Source organism: Mobula birostris, chromosome 5 (assembly GCF_030028105.1).
Source record: "Mobula birostris isolate sMobBir1 chromosome 5, sMobBir1.hap1, whole genome shotgun sequence".
In the NCBI taxonomy this organism is placed as follows: domain Eukaryota; kingdom Metazoa; phylum Chordata; class Chondrichthyes; order Myliobatiformes; family Myliobatidae; genus Mobula; species Mobula birostris.
This window is the reverse complement of record NC_092374.1, coordinates 74,021,312-74,034,168: the sequence shown is the minus strand read 5'-3', so window position 1 is coordinate 74,034,168 and position 12,857 is coordinate 74,021,312. Positions and strand designations below refer to the sequence as shown.

The window sequence follows — 12,857 nt, the reverse complement described above, 5'->3', positions numbered from 1 at the left end:
CGTTGTGAATAGGGGCATGGACATTTCGAAGTGTGGGCTGGGAGGAACTTACTGTTCTCAAAGCATTTCATTACTGGGTCTTTTCATTGCCTTTTGAATGGGTCTGATGTAGACTAATTGGTTATTAGTTGACAGTGACTTCAGGTGTAGGCAAGAAGAACATGACCTTCTTCCTTCAAGTTGTTACTTTGACTTGGTTCAGAGTTTATGGATCCTCTAGTCCACTCCAGATCTTTAGCCTCCTTATTATTTCCTCCTGTTTTTCCTTTACCACAAACCTGTATTTAATGTTGTTTCTTGTCCTTGTCCTCATCCTACACAATCAGCCCTCACCCCCTCTCCATCTGGGCCTTAGGAGACTCTTATGGAAGTTCATCCATTATACTTACAAATCCCACTAAAACACTAAATGACTTACAAGTGGGTCTCTTTCCAGCGAATAACTCCAATCACCATTACCCTAATCTGATTCTATGACCTACAGACAATTCTTGTTCTCACTAATGTTTTTGTTATTTGTGCAGTTTGTCTTCTCTTCTGGATTGTGCTAACGTGGTAACAGGGAACACAGAGAAACTCTAAAAGTAGTGATATGGAATGCAGTGGTGACAACACCCAACTTTCAGCAACTTTATTAATTATTTTATATCAAGCACCATTTTTGTAATAGAAAATTGGATGTTATGTGAACTATGTTAAACTTGTGGATAATCATTTTATTCTGTAATGAAGACCTAGTTTGTTATTTAAATAAGTCTTTCTGTAACCACCATCAAGTTTCTGTGTAATTTTGTCAGCCAAGCTTGTAAACGCTGTATCAAATTCATACTTGGTTAATTCAGCTCTGACTGGTCTCCTGGTGCACACCAGCTTTATTTTGGATACCAACTACGCTTGGCCTTTCCATTTACTCCTATTTGTGACTGGACGATTAGGTTATTGGAAGTATTTTTGAAGTGGGTGAGAGTGTAGAGAGGCAGTGGTGTTCAATGGTGGGATCCAGGGCTCAGGGCCTTGGCAACTGAAGCCAATGCATCAGCACCATGTCTTTCTAATTCCTGGTAGCAGAACAGTTGCCCATTACCCCAATTCCAGAAATATCAAAGAAGATAAGGACTAGCTTTATTTGTCACACGTACATCTCAGCATCTAAACATACAGTGAAATGTGTTGTTGCGTCAACGATTAACACAGTCTGAATATGTGCTGGGGGCAGCCTGCAATGTCATCATGCTTGCTGCACCAGCCTTGCATGTCCACAACTTTTTAGCCCTTGCTAATCTTTGGAAGGTAAGAGGAAACCAAAGCATTCAGAAGAAGTTCAAATTTGATTATCTTTCAACCGTACATGAATATAGTCAAACGAAACAGTGATCCTCTGGGCCAAGGTGCCAAACACATTAGCAACAGCACATAGCACAAATAGCACACATGGTTATGGTTTCAGAAAAACATACAGACACAAAGAAAAAAATATATAACAAAAGTCGGTGAGTGGCATTACTATTGATTGGTGGTAAGTTGACCTGGTTCAGCTTTTTCTTCCATAGAATGGACACTGGAGGGCAGCACTGATGGGAGGGAGCAGTATGGATTCCGGTGTGCCCCACAAAGTCTCTCCCATACCACTTTGGCATCTCCTCTCTTGGGGAAATGCAATAGGTGACCCCGCAGTGTCAGTCTAGTCCTTGCCACAACTGAAGCAACGCATCTCCCCTGCCGTTGATCTCACCAATAAACCAGTGAACTGGACTTGCAGTATTCTACGTGACCAATGTCCAACAGGATCTTGTGATCACAATAAAAATACCCAAGACAATTCTCTCGCAAAGAGCAACTTCTCAGCATAATGGTACGCAACCAGTCCCAGTGACAACACAACAATGGTACGGAATAAATCCAGCTCTGTCGCTATTAAGCAACTTGCCGATGGGATAATCCTGCAGTAATTGACGTTCTTAGTATCTAGCAGTGACTTGCAATCATGAAAAAGACATACAAGATGAGCAAATACACCTTTGGTTGGACCTGGAGTGGCTGATGTGTCTGAGCATGCCGCCATTTTGCTGGACCTTACCAAAACCCACGTGGTCACAGGCAGAAGGTGCAAACTCGTTGCAGAGGGTGGTGGGAGTGGAATCCTGATTGCTGGTGCTGAACACTACATTACCATGCCACCCTGCCTATTGCCTTTAGCCTATGGCAAAAAATTGATGGATCCAGCAGGCCTCACACATCATTAGATCTTCTCTTGTGTAAGTTCCATTATTTAAAATGTTTTGGCATCTTAAATTTTAGATTTGCTTCAAGCATAATAGTCATCTCGCTACTCTTAATTGAGTATTGACTTTGTTTTATAACAGTCTGTGTGTGACTCTCTTGTTTTTTGTTGCCAGAATGTGTCCCTTCATGCTACGCAGGTTGGATCTGTACCCTTTCTACCATCCATTTAAAACTATTACATCCCTGAAGCAGTGTGGCAGTGGACCAAGCACTGTCCACAGGCTTCGGGTTGACAACCATTGTTCTACATTATGCAACATTGCCATGAACTTAGTTGACACCCCTTACAAGTGCATCCACATTCCCATATAATATATTTATTGAAAAACCTGGTTGCTTTACACTACTTTAGAGATTTCCTATTGAAGGATATGCACAAGCATGAGAATGAAATCATGAAGTATTAATGTACAGATTAATAAAAGATGCACTTTGCATTCATTTCAGGATGTCTGTACCTTCAAGACTGAATAATTCCCCCCCCAATCTTTCAAAAATAGTTACAATTTTAATTATCAGAGTAACAGAATAAATCCATGAACTAGTGCCTTTCTCTCCGTTAATCATTGAATTTGAATTAAAACAGACAGGAGCATGCTAGGTTGCTATAAAATGTGATAGAATCAAATAATGTCCCTGGGAGGAAAATATGACTGTTCTTTGTTAAAGAGAGATCACTCCATTTTGGACTTTGTAAAGGTCTATGAGATTAGGTGGCAGTGCATAACAGTTTAACCCAAGTTACAAAGATTTTCAGCTGAAATCATTGTGGTTTCTTTTTCTATTCTCTCATGGGGTGCAGGTGTCCTTGCTATAGCCAGTGTTTATTTCCCATCTTTAGTTATCCTTGAGACTGCCACAGATCATGGCACACATCATATGTCACAGAACGTTTGTTGACAGGTTTTGTTCCAACAGTAGTTATAGACATATTTTATGACAAGCATGGAGACAACAGCAGAAAACACATTATATGTTAATGACGTGCAACAAAAAAGAACGTTTAAGTGCGAGCTACAGCATGGTCAACATAAAACAAATTTGTCAAATGACCTTCGTTGTGGGAAAATAAACCTCTTTATATTTAGAAATTGAATTGACCCAGTACTTCAATAATTCATCAATATGGAAACAACACGACGTAAATGTAAATGTTTTATTTAATTAGCATAGTGAAAATGCAGGAATAATTAAAGTAAGATACTTCATATTCAAATATTCTCAAGGCTCACATTTATAGAAAGGCTTTGAGTAAAATGTTTGTTTTCTTGTATTGCTGAAGTACTACTGCCTGCAGCTGAAGAAATAAAGTGCTCAACATTAATTTATATACACTGATAGTATTGCCCTCTTCCATTACTGCCAGTAAATTGGAGATGGCTCTAAATGTGTCAGACTTTTCCTTAAACCCTTTTACACGTAGCAACAAAGAGAGGTGTGTCATTTTTTTTTGTAAGACATTGGATGAACGTCTGGAAGGTAAAAATGATAATTTAGCACTTTCTGATCTGGCGTGTGTGGTCTGTATGTCTGTTTGTGAATAAACACTGTTAACATCTGTTAAATGTTTATTGATAATAGCTAGATTCTTTCTTAATCTCAAGCGCCATTAAAATGTGAATGCCCGTCAAGTGGTTTGATAGCTGGCTTAATGGATTCTCTTTGGATTTGGGCTAATCAGTTACATGAAAACATTAATGCCATTTTTGTAAGTCCAAAGGAATGTTATGTGTTTGGACATGAGTGAATGAGGAAATGTCTAAATGATTTATGAGGAATGTATTAATGGACACAGAACTTGTGGAATAAAAAAAGGCTGAATTGAGACAAAAGGCCATAGAGTTTGTTTGTCTCTGCACTTGTGAAACATGTATTTATTTGAATGTATTTGTTGGCTTTGTTGGACTTCACCAAGGACTGGAGATTGTGATTGGTGCCGAATACCCAGGGATTCTTTCATAAGCGAATCAGAATGTGGAATTCCCCAGACAACAGTAACAATCTAAGTGACTAAGTTATGGTGACAAAGACTCGAAATCCTTGTAACTTACTATTTTGTGTGGTTTATTTGTGTTTTTAAATTTATGGTAATAAATTAGGCTTAAGTTACTTTGTTGTGCTTATATGCTTATTCTCACAACTCCTGGATTAGTTTGGATCTGATTAACCCAGCCCATTCCACTTTGGCGCTGCGAGCAGGATACAGGAAAATGTGGAGGTGGATAAGCAAGTCATGCGATACCATAATTGAGACCTATCAGGTCCACAGATGGATGGATAACTCTGAGGATTGTGGATCACTGGCTAATGTTGTGAGCAATGGGGTCCTCTAAGATGCTGGGAGAAGGTATTTGCTGAATTGTCTGATGTTAAGCTTCCATGTGTAATATCACAATGCCTTAATCATATGGCCTTTCCTTCTAAGAGGGATTCTCTGCCTCAAGACAATGGATTTTTATGACTGTGTTGTGACAGTCAAGCATTGAAACTGCTAAACCCTCTAAAAAAACAAGTGACTGCAGTGCAAGTTGGTTCCTTTGAGTTCTCAGAACACTATTTTAAGTGTGTGGGATAAGAACACACTGAATGCTCTGAAGTTAAACTAGTTGCTGTGGCATGTAGACTCTAATGCAAAAATGCCATATGCTGCATGACCACAAACCCCGCAAAGGTCAGATTTATCATACTGGACTGGGATCCAGGTATAAGGGATGGGATATCTGGTATGATGATAATTCTGATGGGGAACGATATAATCGAGGCTCACTCCCTCAGACGTGTAAAAGTTAACCAAGAACGTGGAGCTGATGAACAAAGCAGCTTTCCCTAGCACCACAGAGATCACTATCCATAACTACATTGTCACTAAGTTACAGGAATTAGCCCAAAGGCTGCATTGGCGACCAAGAGAGTCCTTGCCCAGTGGGCTCACCTGCTTGTGGGAGTTAAGAGCCTCCCAATGTATTTCTAATGTGCAAGAACGGATCCATTAACAATGGATACCACAAGACCATGAGATTTCAGAGCAGAATTAGGCCAGCTAGCCCATCAAGTCTGCTCCACCATTTCATCATGGTTGATCCAATTTTCCTCTCAGCCCCAATTTCCTGCCTTCTCCACATATTCTTTCATGCCCTGATCAATCGAGAACATATCAACCTCTGCCATAAATATACATAAAGACCTGGCCTCCTAGGCTGCCTGGGGCAAAGAATCCTACACATTCACACTCTCTGGCTAAAGAAATTCCTCCTCATCTCTGTTTTAAAGGGACACCCCTCTATTCTGAGGCTGTGTCTTCTGGTCTTGGGTTCTCCGGCCATAAGAAACATCCTTTCCACATCCACTCTATCAAGGCTTTTCACCATTTGATAGGTTTCAATGAGGTCACCCCTCATTCTTCTTCTGAATTCCAGTGAATAAAGGCCCAGAGCCATTGAAAACTTTTCATATGACAAGCCATTCAATCCTGGAATCATTTTTGCGAACCTCCTTTGAACACTCTCTAATTTCAGCACACTTTTTCTAAGATGAGAGAGAGGGAGAAGTGGAGAGTCCGTCATTGTGCCTGATGCTGGCCCCCTAGGACTGAGTCGATGTAGTAGCAGTAGTAGTAGTTTTCTAAGATGCTGAAAACTGCTCATAATACTCCAAGTGAGGCATCTCCAGTGTTTTATACAGTTTCAACATTATATCCTTGCTTTTATATTCTTGTCCTCTTGAACTGAATGCTAACATCGCCATTTGCCTTCCTCACCACAGACTCAACCTGCAAATTAACCTTTAGGAAATCCTGCACAAGGACTCCCAAGTCACTTTGTCCCTCAGTTGTTTGTATTTTCTCTCAATTTATAAAATAGCTATTCCTTTTATTTTTCTACCAAAGTGCATGACCACACACTTCCTGATATTGTATCAAGGTTGCTGGTGAATGCAGCAGGCCAGGCAGCATCTCTAGGAAGAGATACAGTCGATGTTTCAGGCCGAGACCCTTCGTCAGGACTAACTGAAGGAAGAGTTAGTAAGAGATTTGAAAGTGGGGGGGGAGGGGGAGATCCAAAATGATAGGAGGAGACAGGAGGGGGAGGGATGGAGCCGAGAGCTGGACAGGTGATAGGCAAAGGGGATATGAGAGGATCATGGGACAGGAGGTCTGGGAAGAAAGACGGTGGGGGGGAACCAAAGGATGGGCAAGGGGTATAGTCAGAGGGACAGAGGGAGAAAAATGAGAGAGAGAGAAAGAATGTGTGTATAAAAATAAATAATGGACGGGGTACGAGGGGGAGGTGGGGCATTAGCGGAATTTAGAGAAGTTGATGTTCATGCCATCAGGTTGGAGGCTACCCAGATGGAATATAAGGTGTTGTTCCTCCAACCTGAGTGTGGCTACATTCAGAGAGTGTAGCATCTGCAGAATTCCTGTTGTTTTCCTGATATTGTATTCTATCTGCCCTTTCTTTGCCCATTCTCCTAATCTGTCTGTCCTTCTGTAGCCTCTCGACTTCCTCAGAACTACCTGCCCCTCCATCTATCTTCATATTATCTCCAAACTTTGTAACAAAGCCATCAATTTCATTATCCAAATCATTAACATATAACGTAAAAGAATTGGTCCCAACACAGAGCCCCATGGAACACCACCAGTCACTGGCAGCCAACCAGAAAAGGCCTCTTTATTCCCACTCTTTGCCTCCTGCCAATCAGCCAGTGCTTTATCCATGCTAGAATCTTCCTGTAATACCGTGGGCTTGTAGCTTGTTAAGCAGACTCATGTGTGGCACCTTGTCAAATGCCTTCTGAAAATCCAAATACACATCAACCAAATCTCCTTTGTTTATCCTGCTTGTTATATCTTCAAAGAATTCCAACAGATCAGTCAGGCAAGCTTTTTTTCTTGAGGAAACCATGCTGACTATGGCCTATTTTACCTTGTGCCTCCAAGTACCCACAGACCTCATTCTTAGTAATTGACTCTAACATCTTTGCAGCTTCTGAGGTCACACTAAATGGTCTATAGTTTCCTGTCTTCTGTCTCTGTCTCTCTCTCTCTCTCTCTTGTGGAGTGGAGTGACGTTTTGCAATTTTCAATGTATTGCAGAACCATTCCAGAATCTATTGATACTTGAAAGATCATTACTAATTTCTCCACGATCTCTTCAGTTTCCTCTTTCAGTGAGGTGTACACCATCTGGTCCTGGTGACTTTTCTGCCTCCAGACTATTCAGTTTCCCAAGAACCTTCTCTGTAGTAAGGATAACTTCACACACTTCCTGACCCCTGACACCTGGACCTTTCACAATATTGTTAGTGTCTTCCACAGTGAAGACTGATGCAAAATACTTATTCAGTTTGTCTGTCATTTACTTGTCCTCTATTACTAACTCTTTAGCATAATTTCCAAGGGTCCAATATCCACTCTCCCCTCTCTTTCACACTTTATGTATCTTCTGGTATCTCCTTTAGTATTATTGGCTCGCTTACTTTGTGGCCCCTGCCCATCCCCCACATGAGCCATTTGTTGTTGGCCCCCAACCAACACATATTCCGCTCTCCCTTCCTACCCCTCCTCACAGTCCCCCACCCTGCTCTCATGACTATACCCCTTCCCCACATGAAACCACCACGATGGGCTTCACAGCTGAACAGGTGAGAAGACAGCTGAAATGTCTCAACCCAAGCAAGTCTGCAGGACTGAATGGTGTCAGTACCAGGGTGCTCAAAGCCTGTGCCCCTCAGCTATGTGGAGTACTTCGCCATGTCTTCAACCTGAGCCTGAGGCTCCGGAGGGTTCCTGTGCTGTGGAAGACGTCCTGCCTCGTCCCTGTGCTGAGAACGCTGCGCCCCAGCAGCCTCAATGACTTCAGACCGGTGGCATTGACCTCCCACATCATGAAGCCCCTGGAGAGACTTGTTCTGGAGCTGCTCTGACCTATGGTCAGGCCACACTTAGATCCCCTCCAGTTCGCCTACCAGCCCCTACCAGGAGTTGAGGATGCCATCGTCTACCTGCTGAACCGTGTCTACGTCCACTTGGACAAGCCAGCGAGCACTGTGAGGGTCATGTTTTTTGATTTCTCCAGTGCGTTCAACACCATCCGCCCTGCTCTGCTGGGGGGAGAAGCTGACAGTGATGCAGGTGGATGCTTCCCTGGTATCATGGATTCTTGATTACCCGACTGGCAGACCACAGTACGTGTGCTTGCAACACTGTGTGTCCGACAGAGTGATCAGCAGCACTGGGGCTCCACAGGGGACTGTCTTGTCTCCCTTTCTCTTCACCATTTACACCTCGGACTTCAACTACTGTACAGAGTCTTGTCATCTTCAGAAGTTTTCTGATGACTCTGCCATAGTTGGATGCATCAGCAAGGGAGATGAGGCTGAGTACAGGGCTATGGTAGGAAACTTTGTCACATGGTGTGAGCAGAATTATCTGCAGCTTAATATGAAAAAGACTAAGGAGCTGGTGGTAGACCTGAGGAGAGCTAAGGTACTGGTGACCCCTGTTTCCATCCAGGGGGTCAGTGTGGACATGGTGGAGGATTACAAATACCTGGGGATACGAATTGACAGTAAACTGGACTGGTCAAAGAACACTGAGGCTGTCTACAAGAAGGGTCAGAGCTGTCTCTATTTCCTGAGGAGACTGAGGTCCTTTAACATCTGCTGGACGATGCTGAGGACGTTCTACGAGTCTGTGGTGGCCAGTGCTGTCATGTTTTCTGTTGTGTGCTGGGGCAGTAGGCTGAGGGTAGCAGACACCAACAGAATCAACAAACTCATGCGTAAGGCCAGTGATGTTTTGGGTCTGGAACTGGACTCTCTGACGGTGGTGTTTGAAAAGAGGATGCTGTCTAAATTTCATGCCATCTTGGACACTGTCTCCCATCCACTACACAATGTACTGGTTGGGCACAGGAGTACATTCAGCCAGAGACTCATTCCACCGAGATGCAACACAGAGTGTCATAGGAAGTCATTCCTGCCTGTGGCCATCAAACTTTACAACTCCTCCCTTGGAGGGTCAGACACCCTGAGCCAATAGGCTGGTCCTGGACTTATTTCCTGGCATAATTTACACATTACTGTTTAACTATTTATGGTTTTATTACTATTTAATTATTTATGGTGCAACTGTAATGAAAACCAATTTCCCCCAGGATCAATAAAATATGACTATGACTATGACTAAGACTATGACTTTCATATTCCATTTTTACCTTCTTAATGACATCTTAAGTTGTCTTCTGTTGGTTTTTAAAAGTTTCTCAATCCTCTAACCTCCCTCTAATTTTTGTTCTATTATATGCCTTCTCTTTGGCTTTTATGTTGACATTTACTTCTCTAGTTTGTCGTGGTTGTGTCATCTTGTCTTTAGAAAACCTTTTCCTCATTGGGTTGTATATATCCTGTGCCTTCCGAACTGTTTCCAGAAATTTCAGCCATTGCCGCTCTGTCATCCCTGCTAGTGTCCCCTTCCAATCAACATTGGCCAGCTCCTCTCTCATACATCTGTAATTCCCTTTACTCCTCTGTAATACTCATACATCTGACTTAGCTTCACTTTCTCAAAATTCAGAGTGACTTCAATCATACTCTGATCACTTACCCTTTTACATTGCAACTCATCCTGTTGACCACAATTTTTCCCTATCAACGTCCTTTCCTCACTACACTTTGCCTCTGTTTGTAAACCAGCTACCTCATCTTCAGCATTATTATCTGCCTTTCCTACAATACATCTTGCAGCTCAGGCACCATGCTCACTCACCCTTTTGATTCCTAACTTTGTTTGAGGCCTTACTAACATCTGCCTCCACAACCTCTCCACTGGCTGCTCTGGCACTCTGGTGCCCATTCCCCTGCAACTCTAGTTTTGTCTCCCTTTCTCTTCACCATTTACATCTCGGACTTCAACTACTGTACAGAGTCTTGTCATCTTCAGAAGTTTTCTGATGACTTTGCCATAGTTGGATGCATCAGCAAGGGAGATGAGGCTGAGTACAGGGCTATGGTAGGAAACTTTGTCACATGGTGTGAGCAGAATTACCTGCAGCTTAATGTGAAAAAGACTAAGGAGCTGGTGGTGGACGTGAGGAGGGCTAAGGCACCTGTGACCCCTGTTTCCATCCAGGGGGTCAATGTGGACATGGTGGAGGATTACAAATACCTGGGGATACGAATTGACAATAAACTGGACTGGTCAAAGAACACTGAGGCTGTCTACAAGAAAGGTCAGAGCTGTCTCTATTTCCTGAGGAGACTGAGGTCCTTTAACATCTGTCGGACGATGCTAAGGATGTTCTACGAGTCTGTGGTGGCCAGTGCTATCATGTTTGCCGTTGTGTGCTGGGGCAGCAGGCTGGGGGTAGCAGACACCAACAGAATCAACAAACTCATTCGTAAGGCCAGTGATGTTGTGAGGATGGAACTGGACTCTCTGACGGTGGTGTCTGAAAAGAGGATGCTGTCCAAGTTGCATGCCATCTTGGACAATGTCTCCCATCCACTACATAATGTACTGGGTGGGCACAGGAGTACATTCAGCCAGAAACTCATTCCACCGAGATGTAACACTGAGCGTCATAGGAAGTCATTCCTGCCTGTGGCCATCAAACTTTACAACTCCTCCCTTGGAGGGTCAGACACCCGGAGCCAATAGGCTAGTCCTGGACTTATTTCCATCTGTCATAATTTACATATTATTATTTAATTATTTATGGTTTTACATTGCTATATTTATACTCTGTTCTTGGTTGGTGCAACTGTAACAAAACCAAATTTCCCTCGGGATCAATAAAGTATGACTATGACTATGACTAGTTTAAATCCTACCGTGTAGCATTAAAAACCTTTCCTGCTTGGATACATTGGTCTCGGCTGAATTACAGTCTGGTCAGGCTGACAGATCTGAACATTCCCTGGGATCAGTGATAATTCAAGCTGTCCATGCTCACAACCATGCCCTTTGGACAGGCATATGTCTCCTCATCCCTGGAACTGCAATCACACCCCCCCCACCGCCCGCACCGCCAGTGGCTATTAAATGCCTCTGTGATATGGCAACACAATCTGCCATTTATAACAACATTTCTTTTAACGGCCATAAGTATGCCCTTTTCCCTTGGTATTGATCAATTCTCGTGATTGAGACTGGGATGCTCACTGTGGAGAGGGCCAGCTGAGGGTCAGATTGCTGCAGAGACTAGCAGCTCATTGGCCCAACTGGAGGGGTCAGATGTAGATCGGGAGCAGGTACAGGTTAAGGCTAGGTGTAAATCCCAGCAACAGCAGAGGTAACAGGGCATGATGAATGGAACTAGGAATGTCCCAAAGCAGTTAAAGTTTATGCCTCAACAGTAGGTATCAAAGAGCCCCTCTTCCCGTCTTAGTGGAAAGGAAATGTTTCTGTCCCTGCTGAAGGAAAGAAATTGACGATGTACTGGAGTCCTTTATGTGTTATAGCATAAGCATTGTGACCCAGGTGGGTCGCATTTGATAGCCCAGACAAAGAGACTGGTTGCCTTCTGACCCCTACATCGGACTGTAATGTTAATTTTTAAAAGCATAACATTCCCCAATTTTATCCAGACTTGGGTGAATTGGACCCTGGATGGTGGGTTACTCAGCTCATCACCTACGTGTATGGCCAGGGCTCAGGGACCACTGCTGTTGCTATGGGAACTCATATTTCTGGTCCCACAGGGAGACCCAAGGTCATACTTACCTATTACCCTTTGGTGGTCACAAGGAAAATTGCCCTGGTGGATATTGGAGCTGATGTGACTTTATTACATGGGAATCCGGTTCTATAAACAGGGGAGCGAGGGTGTACTCAGGATATGGGGGATCGGGTACAAATGCTGTAAGAACAAAGACAATCTCGCTATTGGTGAGAAACCTCCTTAGTTTTTCCTCATGCTCATCTTCCAGGTACCTGAAAACATTTTGAGAATTGATTTGTTACACGTGATCGAGGGGATGGGAAATTAACCCTGCTAAAGCACAGGACCCAGCTGTGAATACAAGGGACTAAAGGCAATAGAATAATTCCCAATAAGGTCAGAAATAAGATCCTAGACATAGCACCCCTATGACAAAACAAAAAGCCCAACACTCTTTTGGTCTTTTGGGATACTGATGATGCCACATACCCCACCTGACTTTGCTGCACTGACTTTTGTATGCTATGACCAAGCAGGAACATTGCCCTGTCCACCTCCAACAGCAAAAGGTGGGGTTCAGTTGAAAATCTCAAAATAGAGTTATTTTAGGCAAATAATACGCAGCCAAAATGAGTGAAAATATAGAACAACTATAGATTGGTTGAGTGGAGGAATAGGTTTGAGGAGCAGGTTGACTTTGCCTGGTTTTCACATTCCAGATACGACCCTGTCTCTGAGATGCAGTGTGAAAATACAGGGAAGCGGTTAGTGTAATGCACCGCTGATCAGAGATTGGGGCTTAATTCCTGTTTTCCTTATAACTGTTAGGGTTAGTGAGTTGTGGGCCTGCTATGTTGGTGCCGGAAGCAAGGCAACACTTGCAGCCTGCTCACAGTATATACTTGGATT

At 43.2% G+C, this 12,857-nt stretch overlaps 1 protein-coding gene across 1 annotated transcript in view; it reads right to left on the bottom strand.

The window, feature by feature from the left end:
- The window catches only part of chrna8 (cholinergic receptor, nicotinic, alpha 8), an 85,328-nt gene that overhangs the window by 43,193 nt on the left and 29,278 nt on the right, over nucleotides 1-12,857 (bottom strand). The window lies entirely within an intron of this gene.